The following is a 24,944-nucleotide window of genomic DNA, read 5'->3' as shown; positions in this document are numbered from 1 at the left end:
CCATCAGATGTAGTGATCACTATATAGAGGTGATAGTCCATCAGATGTAGTGAACACTATAGAGAGGTGATAGTCCATCAGATGTAGTGATCACTATATAGAGGTGATAGTCCATCAGATGTAGTGGTCACTATAGAGAGGCGATAGTCCATCAGATGTAGTGATCACTATATAGAGGTGATAGTCCATCAGATGTAGTGATCACTATAGAGAGGTGATAGTCCATCAGATGTAGTGATCACTATATAGAGGTGATAGTCCATCAGATGTAGTGATCACTATAGAGAGGTGATAGTCCATCAGATGTAGTGATCACTATATAGAGGTGATAGTCCATCAGATGTAGTGATCACTATATAGAGGTGATAGTCCATCAGATGTAGTGATCACTATAGAGGGGTGAGAGGTCATCAGATGTAGTGATCACTATATAGAGGTGATAGTCCATCAGATGTAGTGGTCACTATACAGAGGTGATAGTCCATCAGATGTAGTGATCACTATATAGAGGGGATAGTCCATCAGATGTAGTGATCACTATATAGAGGGGATAGTCCATCAGATGTAGTGATCACTATAGAGAGGGAATAGTCCATCAGATGTAGTGATCACTATATAGAGGTGATAGTCCATCAGATGTAGTGATCACTATATAGAGGTGATAGTCCATCAGATGTAGTGATCACTATATAGAGGTGATAGTCCATCAGATGTAGTGATCACTATAGAGGGGTGAGAGGTCATCAGATGTAGTGATCACTATATAGAGGTGATAGTCCATCAGATGTAGTGGTCACTATACAGAGGTGATAGTCCATCAGATGTAGTGATCACTATATAGAGGGGATAGTCCATCAGATGTAGTGATCACTATATAGAGGGGATAGTCCATCAGATGTAGTGATCACTATATAGAGGGGATAGTCCATCAGATGTAGTGATCACTATATAGAGGGGATAGTCCATCAGATGTAGTGATCACTATATAGAGGTGATAGTCCATCAGATGTAGTGATCACTATAGAGAGGTGATAGTCCATCAGATGTAGTGATCACTATAGAGGGGTGATAGTCCATTAGATGTAGTGGTCACTATATAGAGGTGATAGTCCATCAGATGTAGTGATCACTATATAGAGGTGATAATCCATCAGATGTAGTGATCACTATAGAGAGGTGATAGTCCATCAGATGTAATGGTCACTATACAGAGGTGATAGTCCATCAGATGTAGTGGTCACTATAGAGAGGTGAGAGGTCATCAGATGTAGTGATCACTATATAGAGGGGATAGTCCATCAGATGTAGTGATCACTATAGAGAGGTGATAGTCCATCAGATGTAGTGGTCACTATATAGAGGTGATAGTCCATCAGATGTAGTGGTCACTATATAGAGGTGATAGTCCATCAGATGTAGTGATCACTAAATAGAGGTGATAGTCCATCAGATGTAGTGATCACTATATAGAGGTGATAGTCCATCAGATGTAGTGATCACTATATAGAGGTGATAGTCCATCAGATGTAGTGATCACTATATAGAGGGGTGATAGTCCATCAGATGTAGTGATCACTATAGAGAGGTGATAGTCCATCAGATGTAGTGATCACTATACAGAGGTGATAGTCCATCAGATGTAGTAGTCACTATATAGAGGTGATAGTCCATCAGATGTAGTGATCACTATAGAGAGGTGATAGTCCATCAGATGTAGTAGTCACTATATAGAGGTGATAGTCCATCAGATGTAGTGATCACTATAGAGAGGTGATAGTCCATCAGATGTAGTAGTCACTATATAGAGGGGATAGTCCATCAGATGTAGTGATCACTATAGAGAGGTGATAGTCCATCAGATGTAGTAGTCACTATATAGAGGTGATAGTCCATCAGATGTAGTGGTCACTATACAGAGGTGATAGTCCATCAGATGTAGTGTTCACTATAGAGAGGTGATAGTCCATCAGATGTAGTGGTCACTATATAGAGGTGATAGTCCATCAGATGTAGTGATCACTATATAGAGGTGATAGTCCATCAGATGTAGTGATCACTATACAGAGGTGATAGTCCATCAGATGTAATGGTCACTATACAGAGGTGATAGTCCATCAGATGTAGTGGTCACTATATAGAGGGGATAGTCCATCAGATGTAGTGATCACTATATAGAGGGGTGATAGTCCATCAGATGTAGTGATCACTATATAGAGGTGATAGTCCATCAGATGTAGTGATCACTATATAGAGGTGATAGTCCATCAGATGTAGTGATCACTATAGAGAGGTGATAGTCCATCAGATGTAGTGATCACTATACAGAGGTGATAGTCCATCAGATGTAGTGATCACTATAGAGGGGTGAGAGGTCATCACATCACTGGGATGTACCATTCTCACAATGCAGGTGGATCCATGCAGTGATTTTATGGTCAGGGCAGTACACTCTCACATCCCCTGTCGCCCAGTATTACACTCACCTGTCTCCGCCGTGTCCTCTCCTCCCCTCCGGACATCCACCTCCTGTCCCGGGTACACTGTGCCGGAGCTGTGGACACTACAGGTCTGACAGACAGCACAGGACTGCCAGCCAGCGGGCCCCACCACTCCCCGGAGGAGGGGGCACCTTTTACACAAACCCAGCCCAGTCTCCCATTAGTGGTCATAATTAGAGTGTATTACTCTTCCTTTCATTTATTTAATTACTCATTATCTGATATAGACTCAAAATGTTCTAAGATACTGAACAAATGACGTCATGTGATTAAAAAAGGCAGGTCCCCTGTTCCCCCCCCGGGCTGCACATGGTACCGTCCCACAGGCCAGCTAGTCGTTCAGGTTCTGCTGCTGATAGTGACGTCAGCCGGGCGGGATTAACCCCTCCGTCACCGGTGAGCACTAGTTTGCCTCTGTATTTTACTTCAGCGCATCCTTGTTGTTATGTCACATATAGTACTATACAGATGACATAGATGCTCAGCGGTGGGACCACAAGTCTCAGGCATATATTACATTATTCAGTTTTAAAAGCCAGCTGTTGCTAAACTACAACTCCCAGCATGCCAGGAGAGCCTTTGGCTATAGAGATCAATAGCCCACTGTTTTCCAACCAGGGTGCCTCCAGCTGTTGCAAAACTACAACTCCCAGCATGCCTGGAGAGCCTTTGGCTATAGAGATCAATAGCCCAGTGTTTCCCAACTAGGGTGCCTGCAGCTGTTGCAAAACTACAACTCCCAGCATGCCTTTTGGCTACAGAGATCAATAAGGCAGTGTTTTCCAACCAGGGTGCCTTCAGCTGTTGAAAAACTATAACTCTCAGCATGCCTTTGGCTATAAAGATCAATAGCCCAGTGAGTTCCAACCGTGGTGCCTCCAGCTGTTGCAAAACTGCAACTCCCAGCATGCCCGGACAGCCTTTGGCTGTCCGGGCATGCTGGGAGTTGTAGTTTTGCAACTGCTGGAGACACTTTGTTTGGAAAACACTGCCTTATTGATCTCTATAGCCAAAAGGCATGCTGGGAGTTGTAGTTTAGCAACTGCTGGAGACACTTCGTTTGGAAAACACTGCCTTATTGATCTCTATAGCCAAAAGACATGCTGGGAGTTGTAGTTTAGCAACTGCTGGAGACACTTTGCTTGGAAATCACTGCCTTATTGATCTCTATAGCCAAAAGACATGCTGGGAGTTGTAGTTTAGCAACTGCTGGAGACACTTTGCTTGGAAATCACTGCCTTATTGATCTCTATAGCCAAAAGGCATGCTGGGAGTTGTAGTTTAGCAACAGCTGGAGACACTTCGTTTGGAAAACACTGCCTCATTGATCTCTATAGCCAAAAGGCATGCTGGTAGTTGTAGTTGTGCAACATCTGGAGGCACCCTGGTTGAAAAACACTGGGCTATTGATCTCTATAGCCAAAGGCTGTCCTGGCATGCTGGGAGTTGTAGTTGTGCAACAGCTGGAGGCTGTTACCCATCTTTACCCGAAATCTGTAGGCAGCTGTCTAATGACTTTTTTCACAGTTATAAAAACCGTATACAGTTTTTATAATGCTCGATTTTGCATACGGTTTTGTCAGGTTTTTGTTTCCCGTTTTGGGGAGAAAGAAAATGATGCAAAACCGTATTGCAAAATCGTGATGTGAATGTAGGCTTAGTTTGGTCTCAAAAACTGCAGTGGCGATTTTCGAGAAAATTACCAAATGAGTGCATGCAACCAAACCACATCCCAATATGTTCAGCAACAGCTGGAGGCACACTGGTTGGGAAACACTGCCATAGACATTGAAGGCACCATCTGGGGACTGTAGCTTATCAATGATGTGATGCTAAATGCAATGCTGCCATCTACAGGAATAACAAGTTCTTGTCTTAGTTAACCCCTTCAGGACGGAGCCCATTTTGGCCTTAAGGACCGGAGCGTTTTTTGCACATCTGACCGCTGTCACTTTAAACATTAATAACTCTGGAATGCTTTTAGTTATCATTCTGATTCCGAGATTGTTTTTTCGTGACATATTCTACTTTAACATAGTGGTAAATTTTTGTCGATACTTGCATCCTTTCTTGGTGAAAAATCCGTAAATTTGATGAAAAATTTGAAAATTTTGCATTTTTCTAACTTTGAAGCTCTCTGTTTGTAAGGAAAATGGATATTACGAATACATTTTTTTTGGTTCACATATACAATATGTCTACTTTATGTTTGCATCATAAAATTGACAAGTGTTTACTTTTGGAAGACACCAGAGGGCTTCAACGGTCAGCAGCAATTTTCCGATTTTTCACAAAATTTTCAAACTCAGTATTTTTCAGGGACCAGTTCAGGTTTGAAGTGGATTTGAAGGGTCTTCATATTAGAAATACCCCATAAATGACCCCATTATAAAAACTACACCCCCCAAAGTATTCAAAATGACATTCAGTCAGCGTTTTAACCCTTTAGGTGTTTCACACGAATAGCAGCAAAGTGAAGGAGAAAATTCACAATCTTCATTTTTTACACTCACATGTTCTTGTAGACCCAATTTTTGAATTTTTACAAGGGGTAAAAGGACAAAATTTTTACTTGTATTTGTAGCCCAATTTCTCTCGAGTAAGGACATACCTCATATGTCTATGTAAAGTGTTCGGCGGGCGCAGTAGAGGGCTCAGAATGGAAGGAGCGACAAGGGGATTTTGGAGAGTACGTTTTTCTGAAATGGTTTTTGGGGGGCATGTCACCTTTAGGAAGCCCTTATGGTGCCAGAACAGCAAAAAAAAAACACATGGCATACCATTTTGGAAACTAGACCCCTCGGGGAATGTAACGTGGGATAAAGTGAAACTTAATACCGCACAGGTGTTTCACGACTTTTGCAAATGTAAAAAAAAAAAAAAATTTTTTTACCTAAAATGCTTGTTTTCCCAAAATTTTTTTATTTTTAAAAAGGCTAATAGCAGAAAATACCCCTAAAAATTTGAAGCCCAATTTCTCCCGATTCAGAAAACACCCCATATGGGGGTGAGAAGTGCTCTGCTGGCGCACTACAGGTCTCGGAAGAGAAGGAGTCACATTTGGCTTTTTGAACGCAAATTTTGCTCTGGGGGCATGCCGCATTTAGGAAGCCCCTATGGTGCCAGGATAGCAAAAAAAAACCCACATGGCATACCATTTTGGAAACTAGACCCCTCGGGAAACGTAACAAGGGGTTAAGTGAACCTTTATACCCCACAGGTGTTTCACGACTTTTGCATATGTAAAAAAAAAAATTTTTTTTTACCTAAAATGCTTGTTTTCCCAAAAATTTTACATTTTTAAAAAGGGTAAAAGCAGAAAATACCCCCCAAAATTTGTAACACAATTTCTCCCGAGTACGGCGATACCCCATATGTGACCCTAAACTGTTGCCTTGAAATACGACAGGGCTCCAAAGTGAGAGCGCCATGCGCATTTGAGGCCTAAATTAGGGATTGCATAGGGGTGGACATAGGGGTATTCTACGCCAGTGATTCCCAAACAGGGTGCCTCCAGCTGTTGCAAAACTCCCAGCATGCCTGGACAGTCAACGGCTGTCCGACAATACTGGGAGTTGTTTTGCAACAGCTGGAGGCTCCGTTCTGGAAACAGTGGCGTACCAGACGTTTTTCATTTTTATTGGGGAGGGGAGGGGGGCTGTGTAGGGGTATGTGTATATGTAGTGTTTTTTACTTTTTATTTTATTTTTTGTGGTAGTGTAGTGTAGTGTTTTTAGGGTACAGTCGCACGGGCGGGGGTTCACAGTAGTTTCTCGCTGGCAATTTGAGCTGCAGCAGAAAGTTTGCGGCAGCTCAAATTTGCAGCCAGATACTTACTGTAATCCTCCCCCCATGTGAGTGTACCCTGTACGTTCACATTGGGGGGGGGGGGGGACATCCAGCTGTTGCATAACTACAACTCCCAGCATGCCCGTTGGCTGTCGGTGACTGCTGAGAGTTGTAGTTTTGCAACAGCTGTAGGCACACTGGTTATGTATCACTGAGTTTGTGACCTAACTCAGTGTTTCACAACCAGTGTGCCTCCAGCTGTTGCAAAACTACAACTCCCAGCATGTACGGTGCATGGTGTACGGTGACTGCTGAGAGTTGTAGTTTGCAACAGCTGGAGGTACACCGGTCGTGAAACACTGAGTTAGGTAAAAAAAAAACTCTGAGTTTCACAACCAGTGTGCCTTCAGCTGTTGCAAAACTACAACTCTCAGCAGTCACCGACAGCCAACGGGCATGCTGGGAGTTGTAGTTATGCAACCACCAGATGCACCACTACAACTCCCAGCATGCACTTTAGCTGATTGTGCAAGCTGGGAGTTGTAGTTACACAACAGCTGAAGGTACACTTTTCCATAGAAAGAATGTGCCTCCAGCTGTTGCAAAACTACAAGTCCCAGCATGCCCATAAGGGCATGCTGGGAGTTGTGGTGGTCTGCCTCCTGCTGTTGCATAACTACAGCTCCCAGCATGCCCTTTTTGCATGCTGGGAGCTGTTGCTAAGCAACAGCAGGAGGCTGTCACTCACCTCCAACGATCCACACTGCAGGACTGTCCCTCGCCGCCGCAGCTGCTCCTGGGGCCCCGATCCCAACAGGGGCGCCGGGGATCGGGGTCCCCAGCACCCGGGGTGCACGTCCCGCACCCGCTCACGTCCTCCAGAAGAGGGGCGGAGCGGGTGCGGGAGTGACACCCGCAGCAGGCGCCCTGATTGGTCGGCCGGTAATCCGGCCGACGAATCAGGGCGATCGTGAGGTGGCACCAGTGCCACCTCACCCCTGCAGGCTCTGGCAGAGACGGCCCCGAACAGCCAGTAATTCCGGGTCACCGGGTCACTGGAGACCCGATTGACCCGGAATCGCCGCAGATCGCTGGACTGAATTGTCCAGCGATCTGCGGCGATCGCCGACATGGGGGGGCATAATGACCCCCCTGGGCGATATGCCGGGATGCCTGCTGAACGATTTCAGCAGGCATCCGGCTCCGGTCCCCAACCGGCTAGCGGTGGGGGCCGGAATTCCCACGGGCGTATGGATACGCCCTCGGTCCTTAAGGACTCGGGATGCAGGGCGTATCCATACGCCCTATGTCCTGAAGAGGTTAAAGGGGTTATCGGGGAAAAAAAATTTTTTCTTACATGTGAACTGGCTCCAGAAAGTTAAACAGATTTGTAATTTACTTCTATTAAAAAAAAATCTTAATCCTTTCAGTACATATGAGCTGATGAAGTTGAGTTGTTCTTTTCTGTCTAAGTGCTCTCTGATGACACTTGTCTCGGGAACTGTCCAGAGTAGAAGCAAATCCCCATAGCAAACCTCTTCTACTCTGTGCAGTTCCCAAGCCAAGCAGAGATGTCAGCAGAGAGCATTGTTGCCAGACAGAAAAGAACAACTCAACTTCAGCAGCTGATAATTATTGGAAGGATTAATATTTTTTTAATAGAAGTAATTTACAAATCTGTTTAACTTTCTGGAGCCAGTTGATACAAAAAAATTACCCCTTTAAATATATACAGTGGGGGACATATTCAAAACATAAAGGGTCACTCTCATTATAACAAATTTTTGCTATTGCACTCCTTATGGTGAATGAAAAATATTTCTAATATACTTTGTTTAAAAAAAAAATGAAGTTTTCTCTGTTTTATTTGTGCTTAAAAAAGCTCAAAAGCACATTTTCCCCCAACTCATACACAGACTTTGGACCAAAGTCCAAACACAGGAAGTGCAGCCTGGAGTGCTGAGGGGGGGGGGGGGTGTTCAACCTCATCCAATCATAGCTCCTCTCACACTTAACTGCCATATGCTGTTGGTTGGACCCCCCCCCCCCCCCCCCCCCCCTCAGCACTCCAGGCGGCACTTCCTGTGTTTGGACCTTGGTCCAAAGTCTGTGTATGAGTTGGGGGAAAATGTGCTCTTGAGCTTTTTTAAGCACAAATAAAACATAGAAAACTTCTTTTTTTTTTAAACAAAGTATATTAGAAATCTTTTTCATTCACCATAAGGAATGCAATAGCAAAAATTAGTTTTAATGAGAGTGCACATTTAATGCAAGTCTCACACCACTTTTTACAGTGTTTTGCGCCAAATGCAATAAAAAGTAGTGCGAAAAAAAAAACGTTTGCTCCGGTTTCTCAAATGCAGGACATTTTCCAAAGGCTCATACAGTGACCCCTCGGCCTACGATGGCCCCGACATACGATCATTTCAACATGCGATGGCCTCTCAGAGGCCATCGCATGTTGAAGGCAGCATCAACATACGATGCTTTTGTATGTCGGGCCATCGCATAAACGGCTATCCGGCAGCTACCGCCGGATAGCCGCTTACGGTGCCCCGTGAGCTCCGGTGATGTCTCTTACCTGTCCTCGGGGCTCCGGCGCGTCCTCTTCGGGATCCCCTGCATCGTCGGCGCTCTCCATCGACGTCATCACATCGCTGCGCACGGCGTCCCGTCATCTAATAGGAGCGGCGTGCGTAGCGACGTGATGGCGGCGACGGAGAGCACGGATGCCGGGGAAGCAGAGGCCTTGCCGGAGCGTCGGGGACACCTCGGGGACGCGGCGACAGCGATGGACGGCGACATCCCAGGCAGCAGTGACGGTCCGGAGCGGCGGGGACAGGTGAGTACAGCTTCCTCTAACAGTGGTCTTCAACCTGCGGACCTCCAGATGTTGCAAAACTACAACACCCAGCATGCCCGGACAGCCAACGGCTGTCCGGGCATGTTGGGTGTTGTAGTTTTGCAACATCTGGACGTCCGCGGGTTGTAGATCACTGTCCTATACTTTACATTGCACGGATCCCTCAACATATGATGGTTTCAACAAACGATGGTCCATTTGGAACGGATTACCATCGCATGTTGAATGACCACTGTACTCATGTTAACATAAAAATTCTGGCGCAAAGTTTAGACTACCTTTGGGATGGTGTGAAAATGTAAATATATTTATTTATTTGTGTACTTATTTTTCTTTATTTTTTCTAATTTTATGTATTACATTTTTTAATTTGATGTTGCAAAATACTACTATAAGTATTTCTAAACTATAATTATTTATTTTTATTTTATACCATCTGCTGCGGCTTACTTTGGACTGGAGGCAAGTTTGTCATTGTTGCGTTACGATACCGTCACAGCATTACATGTGTTTTTACAGCAAATGCCCGAAGTTATGGTAAAAATGGCACGGCTTACCTCGGTTTGCTAACTTTTTCACCGCAATTTCAACACATCGTGGTAAAAACATGGTAGCACCACAACGGCACTGCAACAGTACCACAAGTAAAATGCAATGTGTAAATCCCGCCCAAAATAGGCAAACATTTCCCTTTCCTCCTCTGCAAGAAGAGGGGGCGAGATTTACCAAAACCTGTCCAGAAGAAAATTTGACCAGTTGCCCATAGCAACCAATCAGATCGCTTCTTTCATTTATAAAAACGCCTCTGAAAAATGAAAGAAGTGATCTGATTGGTTGCTATGGGCAACTGGTCAACTTTTCCTCTACACAGGTTTCGATAAATCTCCCCCTTTTTTAAATATTTTTTTCAGCATCTGAAAATCTTATTTGAGGGTATATTTACTTTTTGGGCTTTAAAGGAAAACTGTCAGCCAGTTCACCCACACTTAACCCAATACACTGGGTTATAGGGGGAGATTTATCAAAACCTGTCCAGAGGAAAAGTTGCTGAGTTGCCCATAGCAACCAATCAGATCGCTGCTTTCATTTTTAACAAGGCCTCTGCAAAATGAAAGAAGCGATCTGATTGGTTGCTATGGGCAACTCAGCAACATGTTTTGATAAATCTCCCCCATAGTGTGGGTGAACAGGAGTCCATACAGGAGTCACTTACTTGTCTGCCTCCACTGGCCACTGAGTTATGCCCCGGTAAATTTCGGCTGTTTGTCCCCAGCATCGCGTTTTCAAGGCGGGGCCCCCACCGGCCGTCTGGCTCTGCCGTGTCCTAAGCCTGCCCCCTTACTTACCATAATCATTATCTTCAACTCCACGTCCTAGTGACGTGGAGTCACACCCCCCCTGAGCACAGCGCTCTGTCGGCAGAGCGCATGCGCTGAAATTTTTACCCAGCTCTCAAGTCCTGATGACGTGAGAGTTATGCGTCGGGAGAGCACTCTGCACAGTGTAACTGCGCATGCGCTGGCCCCTCGCTACACCCAGAAGTACCTCTTTCTGAAGTCTCACTACTCCCGACTTCCAGGTGTAGTGAGGGACCGGCGCATGCGCAGTTACATTTTGCAGAGCGCTCTCCCGACGCGCGGCTTTCACGTTTTGGACCTTAAATGTTAAAAAGCATAAAAAACCTGCTAGTGCTGTTTTTTTTTAACCTGTTAGTTATGTGATGTCCCAGTACAGGATATAGTCCTGTACAGTACTTAGGCCCTGTCAGGTTGAGTCCCTCTGTGTCCCAGGGTCTCTCCTGCAGTGTCTCCCCCATAATAATATATATTCTGTATAGTGTTATGTGTGTTAAGGATAAAGGACTTTTAAGGACCTTTGAGTTAGTCACATGATAATGTGTTCACCTAATGTGTTTGTTACCCAGAGAGCACCAGCTAACCAGGTGACCTGCAGCTTGACCTATGGGCTTCTGGCTCAGCCCCCCTTTATAAGAGGGGGAGCCATTACAATCTCTCTCTTAGATCCTGAGGCACAGTAAAGACAAGATGCCTCAGAGCTAGTGTTCAGCGCATCTGGAGGCCTCAAGCCTACCTACAGCCACATGTCAGTAAGTCAAGTCATCTATGTCTGCTGTCACTACCCACAGTCAAGTCAAGTCTAAAGTCAAGTCTATTATAGCCAGCGTGGCTGTCCTAAAGTCTGTCAAAGTCACTAAAAGTCCCAGCAAGCTGCGAGGTCCTTCTGTGTTACTGGCCACCTCTCTGGGATCCTGGCCTAGCTGTAAAGACTATTACCATCTGTCTACCTCAGTAAAGCTACCTTTAACCCTGACCTAGTCTTGGACTATTATTTGCCCTGCCTAACCTTGGGATAGTGGTACTACCTTTCGGGTGCTTACCCGGAAAACCACACCCTGGCATCACGAACATTTAGGGGTTTGTGATAGCCTGGTGGGTGTAGGGTAGTTGGGGTGTTGCGGTTCTGTATAATAAAGGGTGCTGTTAACCCTTGTTACTCGTGACGCCAGGGTGAGGGTTAAAACTCTGTAGTGATGCTGGGCCTATCGCCACCCTTCCCAAGAGCGATAGGTGAGTGTAAAGTAAATAGATTGTCCACAGCAGTGCTGAACTTAAAACTTGCAGGAATCTTTACTGAAGATTTTCTGTATATGCAGTAACGGTAACAGTCCAGATAACAGAGTCTTTACAAACAGCACAACAGTGATCGACAGATGCTTAGGACCAGAAGATCCCATTAGATTTTGAAGATTGTATTTGCATAGATCCGCCGGATTTAGGGGTTGGATTAGGTCCGGAGATCTTGCGGAGATAGCGGGGAATTGTAAGAACTATCCGTCACTAGCGCAGGCCTAAGCCGCAAGGCTTTGGGCCTAGTAATGTGTCTTGTAAGCTGCAGAGGTCCTACCTCGTCCAAAGTCAGCAACCCAAGAGAGCGACAATATGGCGCAGCTCCCTTATATGGGCAGGGGCTGGCCATTTTGGATTGTTCCAATCAGCTGTCACTCACCGTTACAATGGATTGTGGGTAATCACATGTCCAAAATCACCAAAGGTCCTTTAGCAAAAAACCATAGAGTTCTACAACCCGGTCACATGACCCGCAGGTCCTGCGACGCTAAAACAGTGAGTAATACCATATACATTTATTTAGATAGATAATATTTACAAATATTAAGTGACTAAGGGGTGACTAGGGGTTAAATGAGGAAAGCGAACCCCGACAGTCCTAGGGACTCTAACTTTGGGGACTAATTACCAAGGCACAGTATGGAATATGGTGTCGGGACACCACAAACCCTCTTACTTAAAACAAGACATTTTCTTTTAGTCTGACTAGTATCCTTACTAGGCAATTATGAAGCTTACTAGACAGTAGGAAACTATCTAGGCATTATGAAGCTATCTAGACATTATGAAGCTATCTAGACAGTTTCTAGCTCCTTAGACATTTTTATAGCTCTCTATACATTTATGAGGCTAACTAGACATTAGTACAGCTCTCTATACCTTTAGTTTCAAGCTGACTAAACATTATTGAAATCTCACCACATTTACTTTTGTTTTGCCACGATGAGTCACCTGTTAGTACACAAAAAGGGTATATTGGCTTGCCTGAAGCTCTCTACCAATAAGGTTAGCTACTAGGGTCTATCGGCTACACGCTACTTACCCCTAGAACACAACAGTATAACCTTACCTAGGTTACCTTTGGAAATACGTGTTTAATTTTATCTCGCAAGAGCACCTACTGGCCAGGTAGAGCATCTCACACACGTAATAAAGAGAAGAGAAATATAAGTGCACCTAACAGTGCCAGGAATTGAATATCAATAGGCTACAATTCCTAAGTGTTTCTTGAATGTGAGATATATTTTTGTTTTTGTGTATGTATTGAAGAAGACTGAGGTAGTACATTTAAGTGAGCAATTTAAGGTACTATGTGTGCAAGTACTGCTTAATAGTTAGTCTTGATATCTTAAGGGTAGTTTTGGTGGTAAGGTCCTTGACTGGGACCATGACCACCCATTTGGAATAATGGTCCACCATGGTCAGGGCGTAGCAGTAGCCAGACCGAGTTGGGGTCAATTTCACATGATCCAGGGCAACAATCTGGTTAAGCCTTTCTGTGCGGATGGGATGCAGAGGGGCCCTGTCGTCCCTCCAAGGATTCTTAATGACGTTACACACAGAGCATTCAGCGCACCACTTCTCAATGTCTCCCCGCATCCCTATCCAGTAAAACCTTCTCCGGACCGTGGCTTCAGTCTTGTGGACCCCAAAATGTCCTGACTGGTCGTGGTATGCGTTCAGGACCATGGCCGCATCTCTTTGAGGGACTAAGATTTGATGCAGGCGTTCTCCGGAAACTGGGTCCAAGGAGTTTTGGTATAGCAACCCTTTGTGCAGGAACAGGCGATTCCTCTGTCACCACAGCCGCTTTAACTCAAAGTCCCCGTGCGACTTGTGAAGCCGAGTAGGTATTTTCTTGTGAAGACAATAGTCCAAGAGATCCCCAATAATACGACTCTCGTCCTGAAGTGTCTTCCATGTAGATAAATCTTCAGGGACTTTGAGAGGTCTAGGATCGTCACCCTCCTGGGCAGTTAGAGCACTCTGGCTCACGAACCTTTGGTAGAAGGGGGGCATCTCTACATCTTCCCACACATCTTCGGCGGGGGGTTCTTCGCCCGGGGCCATACGAGAAAGCACATCCGCAATAACGTTGATTTTTCCGCTGCGGTACTTAATGTTGAAATCATAATTGGCCAACCGGGAGGCCCAGCGTTGTTCCAGAGCCCACAACTTAGCAGTGTTCAAATGGGAAAAAAGATTGTTATCGGTATAGACCGTGAAGGGAGTAGCGGCCAGATAGTCTTTGAATTTCTCAGTGATGGCCCAGACTAAGGCCAGGAGCTCTAGTTTGAAAGAGCTGTAGTTGGCGTTGTTCCTTTCCGCGCCTCGGAGGTGTCGGCTGACATAGGCGATTACTCTCTCTTTGCCATTCTGGATCTGAGATAGGACTGCGCCCAGACCTTCGAAGCTGGCATCTGTATACAGACGGAACAGCAGGCTGTAGTCAGGATACGCCAGAATAGGGGGTGCCGTGAGAAGGTACTTTAAAGCTCGGAAGGCATTTTCCTGATCTTCGGCCCACTGTATTGGTAACCTTCCATTGTAATTCTTCCGGGCAGTGCCTCTCAGTAGCTCGGTCAAGGGCCCGGCTATTTGAGCAATATGAGGGATGAACCGCTGGTAATAGCCAGCAAATCCCAAGAAACTTCAGACATCTCGCACCGTCTTGGGGGTAGGCCAATCCCTTACGGCACTCACTTTATCAGGATCGGGCTGGACACCTTCGTCACTGACTACATGCCCCAAATAGTGTACTTGCGGCTTCAACAGATGACACTTGGAGGGTTTAACCTTGAGCCCATGTGAATAAGAACTTGGAAGACTTCTTTCAAGTGGTCCAGATGTTCCTGATATGTACGGGAATAGACAATGACGTCATCTAGGTATAAGAGAACACTCTGGAAGTTGAGATGCCCTAAACATCGCTCCATTAAGCATTGGAAAGCGTTGGAAAGGTGCCGCCCAAGGACTCTGGCTCTCCTGGATAACGTCAGCTTCCTTGATTTCGACTAGCATTTTTTTGATGGTCTGATACATCCCAGGTGCCACTGGGCGATGCCTCTCTTTAATGGGGGGGACTGTCCCCAGTGAGGATCCGATGCTGGATCATCGTGGTTCTGCCAAAGTCAGTAGGGAACTTTGTGAAAGCTTCTTGGTATTGCTTAGCTACCTGGATGACTCCTCCTACCTGTTCCTTGGGGGTGTCTTCGTTCCCAATTTGTAGTTGGGCCCACCAGGGTTCTGCAGGGTCCTGATCAGGTCCTCGTTGAACAACTTGCGACTTCGTGTAGCTGTGCAGTGATGAAAGGGTGTTGGATTAACCCTTAACTGTCGTGACGCCAGGGTGTGGGTTTTTCCTCAGTATATATATATTCTACCGCCACCCGTCCCAGGAACGATAGGGAGGAATAAAGGATTGTCCACAACCGGAGGTTTAGTAAACTGTAGATAACTTTACTGCAGCTTTTATGCAGGTTTATAACGGTAAACAGTCTATACAGAAGAGTAATCTGTAAGTTTTTCACAGTTGGGACCTTGTATGATATAAGCTCCGAGTCTGGAATTACGCTGTTCCGCTGGATTTAGGGGAATTGTTTTGGTCCAGCAGTCACGCAGGATTAACGGGATTTAGTTTTGGTAGACTCACGTTTAGTAAGTTGCAGCAGTGATAGGCTTCAGGCCTAGTCCTGTCTTTAGATTTGTGCTGAGCTCCACTAGATTTCATATCACGGGGCTCCACTCGATGTCATATCATGGGGGAAAGAGAGCGAGAGATTGGTTACAGCGCCCCTATATGGAGAGGATGCTCGATATGCAGAAAATATTGGAAACACAAAAGGGAAGCGCAACAATGTGCCGTAAAAGTTTTCAGATATAACAAAGACAAAGAGGTGAAAAAAACTTGCTCACCTTCTGGTGTTGTGCAGTGGGCACAACACCATATCGCGCTTGTATCCCGTTGCAAAGGGAATAGTGAAATCAGGGGGTGCAGCTCACACCGTGGCGTCCTGGGATTCCTGGACGTCTGGAGAATGCAAGAGGTGAAGATCCCCGGGGCTCCGGTTCACGTGTAAAAAAGGTGTGTTCGAGCGCTCACTCCTGTAGAATAGCTTGGCTGGGATCGTGGCAGTAAGAAGTAGCCGGACACGGTTAAAGATATAATAACCGGATTTTATTTGTATAGATCACAGATAACGCGTTTCGAGGGGTGGGACCCCCTCTTCATCAGATCAATGATGTGGCAGATGTGGGAGGCCACTAATTTATGCAAAAAAAGCCCGCGAAATTTAACAGCAATTACCGGGTACAGATTAAAATACAAATATGCATCTGTGCAATACAATTTCCACAGTGTTGAAGATGTCTCAAATCCAAAGCAAAACATAAATTTAAATTAAAATTTAACACATATTACAATTAACATGAATGGTGCTTGGATGGCAGATCAAATAAGGTATTACTGCTATTAGCCTGGCCTTCCGTTCAGGGAGCTGAGCAAGTAGAAAAATCAAAGCGCCGCTCTCCATGTTGCGGCGTCATCTCAAAGATAGAGGCACAACTGGACCCTGGTCTTCCCCTGTATGGGAGACCCCTCATCCAGGTGCTCGGGAGGAAATGTCCCAAATTACCAAAAAGTTCATAGTAGAAGCGCATATCCTGCGCTGGACCGATTTAACAAACACAGGCATTGGCATTGCAATAGAGCATATTCTATGCAGTAGTGCCGTAGTGTATATTGATGTCATTGATACATACATTTATATATATATATATATATACACATGCGCAGTTGTACACACATCCTCCCATGTATTCTTCTTTGGTTGATTGCTGGGCTGGTGGGGGTCATCTTTATTGGTAAGAGGGCAGGATGACACATTCAGTGAATGAGCTCTGTAGCCTCATTCAGCCCATGGGGTTGGAGCGATTCCAGTCTGTAAATCCAATACATCTCTTTCTTTCCCAGAGCTTCCAGGCGATTGGTAACATGTGCTGGAATGTAGTCAATGGGCAGGATGGATGAAATTCCTGTGGCCCCATTGTGTTTGGTCGTGACGTGTCGTGACAAACCTTGAAACATAAATCCCTTTTTTATATTGCATCTGTGCTGGTTGAGTCTTTGGTGTAATTTCTGAGTGGTTCGACCCACGTACTGTTTCCCACAGCAACAGTTGATAAGGTAGATGACGAACTGGGATTGGCATGTCAGATGGAATGGTAGCTCAAAGGTTTCCCCTGTATGATGGCTTCTAAAATCAGTGTTCCGGTCCGCTATGATGTTGCAGCAGAGACATCTCTTCTTGCCGCATTTGAACACACCTTTTTTGAGAGTGGTCTCAGCGGTGATGCGTTTAGCTGGCCTCTGTCTTTTCAAACGGCTTGGAGCCAGCATATTCCTGAGGGAAGGAGCTCTTCTAAATGTTAGTAGGGGTTGGGTAGGTAAAATTTCTTTTAGGTAGGGATCATTCTTGAGGAGACTCCAATGTTTTTGTAGGATTTTCCTTATGTTGTAATGGCCCGTGGAGTACGTTGTCACAAAACTGCTGTTCTTTTTACCCCAGTTGTGTTGTTGTTTCGTGTGTCTTTTGAATTTTTCTTTTTGGTTTGTCTCCTCTTGATCACACGAGGCCTCTTGGACTGAGGGTGATGACCCTGAAGCTATAGTGGCTGATGGCAGCGGTGAGGAGGGTAGACATGATTCCTGGGTGAGTGCAAGCGCTTTTAAAAAAGCATTCTCTACCAGAGTTTTAGGGTATCCTTTCACAGAAAATCTGTTCTTCAGAATTTTGGATTGATCAATGTAGGTACTGGTGTTGGTACAATTTTTCCGAACTCGGCGGAATTGGCCATAGGGTATATTCTGTTTCCATTTAGAGTAGTGTCCACTCAAAAAAGGTACATAACTATTCGAGTCAACAGTTTTGAAGAACGTGGAGGTGATGATTTGGCTATTTTCGTGAGTAATTTGTAGATCAAGAAATTCGATTTCTTTATCGGAAATGTTTGGTGTTAGGGTAATGCCCCAATCGTTGCTGTTTATTTCATGGATCAGTGTATGGATTTGTTCGGCTGTACCCCTCCAAAGAAAGAACAGGTCGTCTATATAACGTTTATATACGACTGTATGTTCCAAAAAAAGTTTGTTCTTATGGAGGAACTCTTCTTCGAATTGCCCCATGAAGAGGTTAGCATACGAGGGGGCGACTCTGGTCCCCATAGCCGTCCCTCTGGTTTGTTGAAATGTCACCCCGTTATAGGTGAAAAAGTTGTTTTTTAGGATTAGTTCCAGGCATGTAATCAGGAAGTCCGCCTGATTCTCAGGTATTTTTGTGTCGCTTCTTAGGTAGCAAGCTGTGCTCTTTAGTCCCAGATCGTGTCTGATATTTGAATATAGAGCAGACACATCCATGGTTACAAACATCATGTTTTCCTCCCATGCCAGATCTTTTAGTATAGTAATTAGTTGGTCTGAATTTTTGAGGTAGCTCTGCAGATTCTGGACATAAGGTTGGAGTATTAAATCCAAATACTGTGATAAGTTGCTCGTGATGCTGTCTATCCCAGAAATAATGGGTCTTCCCGGTGGGTGCTCTTGGTCCTTGTGCACCTTTGGTAGATGGTAGTAAAAGGGCATTTTGGGGTTGGAGATCCATAGAAAGTTTTTTTCCTTTTTGGTGATAACACCCTGCTTGACGCCATCTTCCAATATGGAGGAAACTTTCTGTTTTAGTGCAGGGAGAGGGTTACCATTAATCTGTTCATAGTATAGGGTATCTCCTAAAATCTTCCATGCTTCTTGATCATATTCCGTGTAGTTCTGTATTACAATTCCCCCGCCTTTATCTGCGGGGCGAATCACGATATCTTGGTTGTCCTTCAAAGATTTTAGGGCGGCTCGCTCACTGTTTGTGAGGTGGCCCTCTTTTGTTGTGATCTTACAGGTGTCAGGAAGACTTTTGAGGTCCTCGGCTACCAAATCATGAAATGTCTTGAGAAGGTGACCTTGGCTTTCCACGGGGTAAAATTTCGATTTGGCTTTCACCTCCGGGTGCACTCCGGGTATCACCGTTTCCTCCTGTGGATGGTATTTGGAGCTGACATTCGGCAGGGCAAAGTGACGTTGCAATGTGAGACGTCTTGTGAACCTATGAAGGTCCAAGAATAGGTCAAATTTGTTGGGGTGTGATTTAGGGCAATAGGATAAGCCTTTTTGTAAAAGGGATAGTTCCCCTTGGTTTAATAAATGGTCCGATAGATTAAAATTTTTTATCATAGATTCTTTAGAAGATTTTGATTCCATAGAATTCTTTATTCGTGTTTTCTTTTTGGTGTTTTTCCACTGTGCGTTGCGGGCTCCTCCTCTATTTCCTCTTCTAGTTTTCTTTTTGTTGGTTTTCGAGGTTGAAAGTAGTCCCTTATTGACCCGGTCCGGTTGGATCCGGTTATTATATCTTTAACCGTGTCCGGCTACTTCTTACAGCCAAGCTATTCTACAGGAGTGAGCGCTCGAACACACCTTTTTTACACGTGAACCGGAGCCCCGGGGATCTTCACCTCTTGCCTATATGGAGAGGGGCAGGCTTAGAGCTTATTGGTTCCCACCAGCTGTCAGTCCTTTCACAAAGCATTATGGTACATCATGTGACCACATCACGTGCCCTAGAAGGTCCTTAACCTCTTAATGACCAAGGACGTATGAGTACGTCCTTGGTCCCGCTCCCGTGATATAACGCGGGGTCCCAAGGTGACCCCGCATCATATCACGGCGGGCCAGACTCAAAGCTGAGCCACGCGGCTAAAAGTGAAAGTAAAAAGTGCTAGTTAGCTCAGTGGGCTGTTCGGGATAGCCGCGGCGAAATCGCGGCATCCCGAACAGCTTACAGGACAGCCGAAGGGTCCCTACCTGCCTCCTCGCTGTCCGATTGCCGAATGACTGCTCAGTGCCTGAGATCCAGGCATGAGCAGTCAAGCGGCAGAATCATCGATCACTGGTTTCCTATGAGAAACCAGTGATCAATGTAATAGATCAGTGTGTGCAGTGTTATAGCTCCCTATGGGAGCTATAACACTGCAAAAAAAAAGTGGAAAAAAAAAATAAAAATAAAGATAATTTAACCCCTTCCCTATTAAAAGTTTGAATCACCCCCCTTTTCCCATAAAAAAAACACAGTGTAAATAAAACTAAAAATAAACATATATGGTATCACCGCGTGTGGAAATGTCCGAATTATAAAAATATATCGTTAATAAAACCGCACGGTCAATGGCGTACGCGCAAAAAAATTTCAAAGTCCAAAATAGTGCATTTTTGGTCACTTTTTATATCATGAAAAAATGTATAAAAAGCGATCAATAAGTCCTATCAATGCAAAAATGGTACCGTTAAAAATTTCAGATCACGGCGCCAAAAATTAGCCCTCATACTGCCCCATACGTGGAAAAATAAAAAAGTTATAGGGGTCGGAAGATGACAATTTTAAACATATTAATTTTCCTGCTTGAAGTTATGATTTTTTTCCAGAAGTACGACAAAATCAAACCTATATAAGTAGGGTATCATTCTAATTGTATGAACCTACAGAATAAAGATAAGGTGTCATTTTTACCGAAAAATTTACTACGTAGAAACGGAAGCCCCCAAAAGTTACAAAACGGCGTTTTTTTTTCAATTTTGTCTCACAATGATTTTTTTTCCCTTTCCCCGTAGATTTTTGGGCAAAATGACTGACGTCATTACAAAGTAGAATTCGTGGTGCAAAAAATAAGCCATCGTATGGATTTTTAGGTGCAAAATTGAAAGAGTTATGATTTTTTAAAGGCAAGGAGCAAAAAACGAAAGTGCAAAAACGGAAAAAACCCGGTCCTTAAGGGGTTAAGCTTAACTTAACATTAGACTTAGTGATCATGTGACCTAAGGTTCTGGAAGTACTATACAGATGATAAAATATATACAATTTATAAACATCAAACATAATAAAATTAAAGAAGGAAGAGGTGACAAGGGGTTATCCCACCAGGAGGATCCTACCGGTACATAGGAACTCTGACTTTGGGGACTTAGCACAAGGTACGGTACCGGGACACCACAAATACATATCAGACAGAGTCACCGGAAGGATAAACATCTCCATCCAAGGACTCACATGTGACGTCTTATCTGAGAAGAATTGTTCACTTCCCTATTTTCTCCATATTGTCCAGACGGCCATGATGATTGCTCCTTCTCACCATGCATCTCTGTAGAGTGCTTAGTGCACCACATTATATATATATATATATATATATATATATATATATATATATATATATATATATATATTGCCCACTTTAAAATAGATGCAATTTACACATCTGGATAGTTTTCTGTCACCAGTTGATTACCATAAATCGGTATGAGGTATTTAACAAATGCAATAATAATCATAACAACCTCTAAATGAAATAATAATAATAATAATAATAATCTCACAATCTCATAACATATGATTTGCATTTTCCCTTCTGAATTTTTCAGGATTTTAAATTGGCACAAAAAAAGGTAAAATTTAGGCACGGAAGGGATAAAAAAAAACTAATCGAAACCAAAACCGTATTTTCAAAGCACCACAAGTAAGCTATGAAAATGTGGCGAGAAAATAAAAAGTGTGTTGAGCCACGGGGTGTGATGTGAGGCGTAAGGGGCAGATGGTGTTGCCCAGAGGTAGATGGTATTTACCCCTTTGTGTTCGTGACGCCAGTGTGTGGTTTGCCTATGTAACCACCCGAAGGTAGTACCGCTAGTCCTAGGTGAGGCAGGGGCAAATAACAGTCCAAGGCCAGGTTAAGTTTAACGGTAGCTTTTACTGAGGTTAGACTGGTGTTACAGTCTATACAGCTCGGCCAGGATCCCAGAGATGTGACCAGTAACACAGGGGACCTCGCAGCTTGCTGGGACTTGCAGTGACTGGAGAGACTATAGGTGCAGGCCACATTCACTACAATTGACTTGACGGAAGATGATGACAGCAGACAGAGATGACTTGACTTACTGACTTGTGGCTGCAGTTTTGGTTGAGGCCTCCAGATGTGCTGGACACTGACTCGGAGACGTCTAGACTGGACTTGACCTCAGCAGAAAAGTGAAACACAAGAGAGAAAAAAGAGAGATTGTAGTACCTCCCCCTCTTATAAAAGGGGGGGGGGGGCTGAGCCCAGAGGCTACCTGGGGGTCACCTGGTGCTCTCTGGGTAACAAACATATGACTTAAACATGTGACAAACTGTTATGATTCGGCTAGCTGGATGTGGATCCTCTGTGCCAGCGAGGGATTGGCGTGGACCGTGTCGGTGGACCGGTTCTAGGGTTGCTACTGGTATTCACCAGAGCCAGACGCAAAGCGGGATGGTCTTGCTGCGGCGGTAGCAACCAGGTCGTATCCACCGGCAACGGCTCAACCTCGCTGACTGCTGAGAAGGCGTGGGACAGAAGGACTAGGCAGAAGCAAGGTCAGACGTAGCAGAAGGTCGGGGCAGGCGGCAAGGTTCGTAGTCAATAGTAATAGCAGGAGGTCAGGAACACAGTAATGGTAAACACAGTAGTAGCTTTCTCTAGGCACTAAGGCAACAAGATCCGGCAAGGAAGTGCAGGGGAAGTGAGGTAATATAGCCAGGGAGCAGGTGGAAGCTAATTAGGCTGATTGGACCAGGCACCAATCATTGGTGCACTGGCCCTTTAAATCTCAGAGAGCTGGCGCGCACGCCCTAGAGAGCGGAGCCGCGCGCGCCAGAACATGACAGCCGGGGACCGGGACAGGTAAGTGACTTGGGATGCGATTCGCGAGCGAATCCCACTATGCGAATCGCATCCCCGCCGGCAATGTCAGTGCAGCGCTCCCGGTCAGCGGGTCTGACCAGGGCGATGCAGGAAGAGAAACGCCGCGAGCGCTTCGGGGAGGAGCAGGGACCCGGAGCGCTCGGCGTAACAGTACCCCCCCCCCTTAGGTCTCCCCCTCTTTTTGTCGGGATGTCGCTCCACATGGGACGAGGACATTGGGAGCGATTGTAGAGTCTCCTTCTGGGGGACAGTGAAGTCTTGGGTATGCTCATGAACGGCAAACAGTTCAGAAGGAGTGGGAATGGGGAGGGGGGGCAGAGGGTGAGGCTTGGCATGGGGCAGAGTGTTACCAGGATGGGGGCTATGAGGAGGCACGGCATAGTCCTGATAAGCCTTGGGGAGACAAGGCACAGGAGGAGACACTGAGGCCCGACAGACGGGGCTGGGAGCAGACGTGAGGCATTTCTTGCGGCAAGCAGGACCCCAATTCTTGATCTCCCCGGTGGTCCAGTCCAGGGTGGGAGAATGAAGCTGGAGCCATGGCAGACCGAGGAGGACTTCAGAGGTGCAGTTGGGCAGGACCAAAAATTCAATATTCTCGTGATGCAGTCCAATGTTCATAAGCAGGGGCTCTGTGCGGTAACGCACAGTGCAGTGCAACTTCACTCCGTTGACCGAAGAAATGTAAAGTGGCTTGACGAGACGGGTCACCGGAATGCAGTACCTATCAAGCAAAGAGGCCAGAATAAAATTTCCAGAAGAACCAGAGTCCACGACGGCCACGGCTGAGAAGGAGGAGTTGGCAGAAGGAGAAATCCGCACGGGCACAGTGAGACATGGAGAAGCAGACTTCGTACCAAGAGACGCCAGACCCACGTGAGCAGGGTGCGAGCGTGCGTTTTCCAGACGTGGAGGACGGATAGGGCAATCCACCAAGAAATGTTCGGTACTAGCGCAGTACAGACATAGATTTTTATCCCTACGGCGAGACCTCTCTTCAAGGGTCAGGCGAGACCGATCCACTTGCATAGCCTCCTCGGCGGGAGGCACAGGGGTAGATTGCAAAGGATACCGAGAGAGAGGTGCCCAGAGATCAAGGTCTTTTTCCTGGCGGAGTTCCTGGTGTCTTTCAGAAAAACGCATGTCAATGCGGGTGGCCAAATGAATAAGTTCATGCAGGTTGGCAGGAATCTCTCGTGTGGCCAGCACATCTTTGATGTCACTGGATAGGCCTTTTTTAAAGGTCGCGCAGAGAGCCTCGTTGTTCCAAGATAATTCAGAGGCGAGGGTACGAAATTGGATGGCGTATTCGCCTACAGAAGAACTACCCTGGACTTGGTTTAACAAGGCAGTTTCGGCAGAAGAAGCTTGGGCTGGTTCCTCGAAGACACTGCGAACCTCAGAGAAGAAGGACTGTACAGTGGCGGTGACAGGATCATCGCAGTCCCAGAGCGGTGTGGCCCATGACAAAGCCTTCCCACACAGGAGACTAACCACGAAAGCCACCTTCGACCATTCTGTAGGAAATTGGTCCGACAACATCTCCAAATGTAGGGAACATTGTAACAGGAAACCACGGCAGAGTCTAGAGTCCTCATCAAATTTGTCCGGCAGGGACAAGCGGAGGTTAGGAGCGGCCGCTCGCTGCGGAGGAGGTGCAGGAGCCGGCGGAGGAGATGGTTGTTGCTGTTGCAGCTGCTGTAGCTGTGACTGAAGTTGCTGCAGCTGTGACTGAAGTTGCTGTGTCATGGTGGTCAAGTACGACAGCTGGTGATCTTGTTGGGCGATCTGTCGGGATTGCTGGGCGACCAGCGTGGATATGTCAGCGGCACGTCAGCGGGATCCATGGCCGGATCTACTGTTATGATTCGGTTAGCTGGATGTGGATTGTCACGATTCGGCTGGCAGGAGGTGGATCCTCTGTGCCAGAGAGGGATTGGCGTGGACCGTGCTAGTGGACCGGTTCTAAGTTACTACTGGTTTTCACCAGAGCCCGCCGCAAAGCGGGATGGTCTTGCAGCGGCGGTAGTAACCAGGTCGTATCCACTAGCAACGGCTCAACCTCTCTGACTGCTGAAGATAGGCGCGGTACAAGGGAGTAGACAAGAGCAAGGTCGGACGTAGCAGAAGGTCGGGGCAGGCAGCAAGGATCGTAGTCAGGGGCAACGGCAGGAGGTCTGGAACACAGGCTAGGAACACACAAGGGAACGCTTTCACTGGCACGATGGCAACAAGATCCGGCAAGGAAGGGAAGGGGAAGTGAGGTTAAATAGGGAAGTGCACAGGTGAATGACTGATTAGACCCACTGCGCCAATCAGCGGCGCAGT

The 24,944-nt window shown here is 45.8% G+C and overlaps 1 protein-coding gene across 7 annotated transcripts in view; it reads right to left on the bottom strand.

The window, feature by feature from the left end:
• Positions 1-24,944, bottom strand: part of DOP1B (DOP1 leucine zipper like protein B) — a 248,102-nt gene that overhangs the window by 156,061 nt on the left and 67,097 nt on the right. For 2 of the 7 annotated variants that reach the window (XM_056559587.1, XM_056559594.1), the window contains exon 1: positions 2,484-2,609. The exons of 2 other annotated variants lie outside the window; for them this stretch is intronic. The gene's annotated coding sequence lies outside the window, so the exon portion shown is untranslated. Of the gene's footprint in view, positions 1-2,483; positions 2,610-10,363; positions 10,385-10,496; positions 10,517-20,947; positions 21,010-24,944 lie in introns of those variants that run through there. 3 more of the 7 variants (XM_056559589.1, XM_056559591.1, XM_056559590.1) reach the window with 3 other exon arrangements.

Source organism: Hyla sarda, chromosome 2 (assembly GCF_029499605.1).
Source record: "Hyla sarda isolate aHylSar1 chromosome 2, aHylSar1.hap1, whole genome shotgun sequence".
In the NCBI taxonomy this organism is placed as follows: Eukaryota; Metazoa; Chordata; class Amphibia; order Anura; family Hylidae; genus Hyla; species Hyla sarda.
The sequence above is the reverse complement of the archived record's forward strand: the minus strand, read 5'-3'. Positions and strand labels throughout refer to the sequence as shown.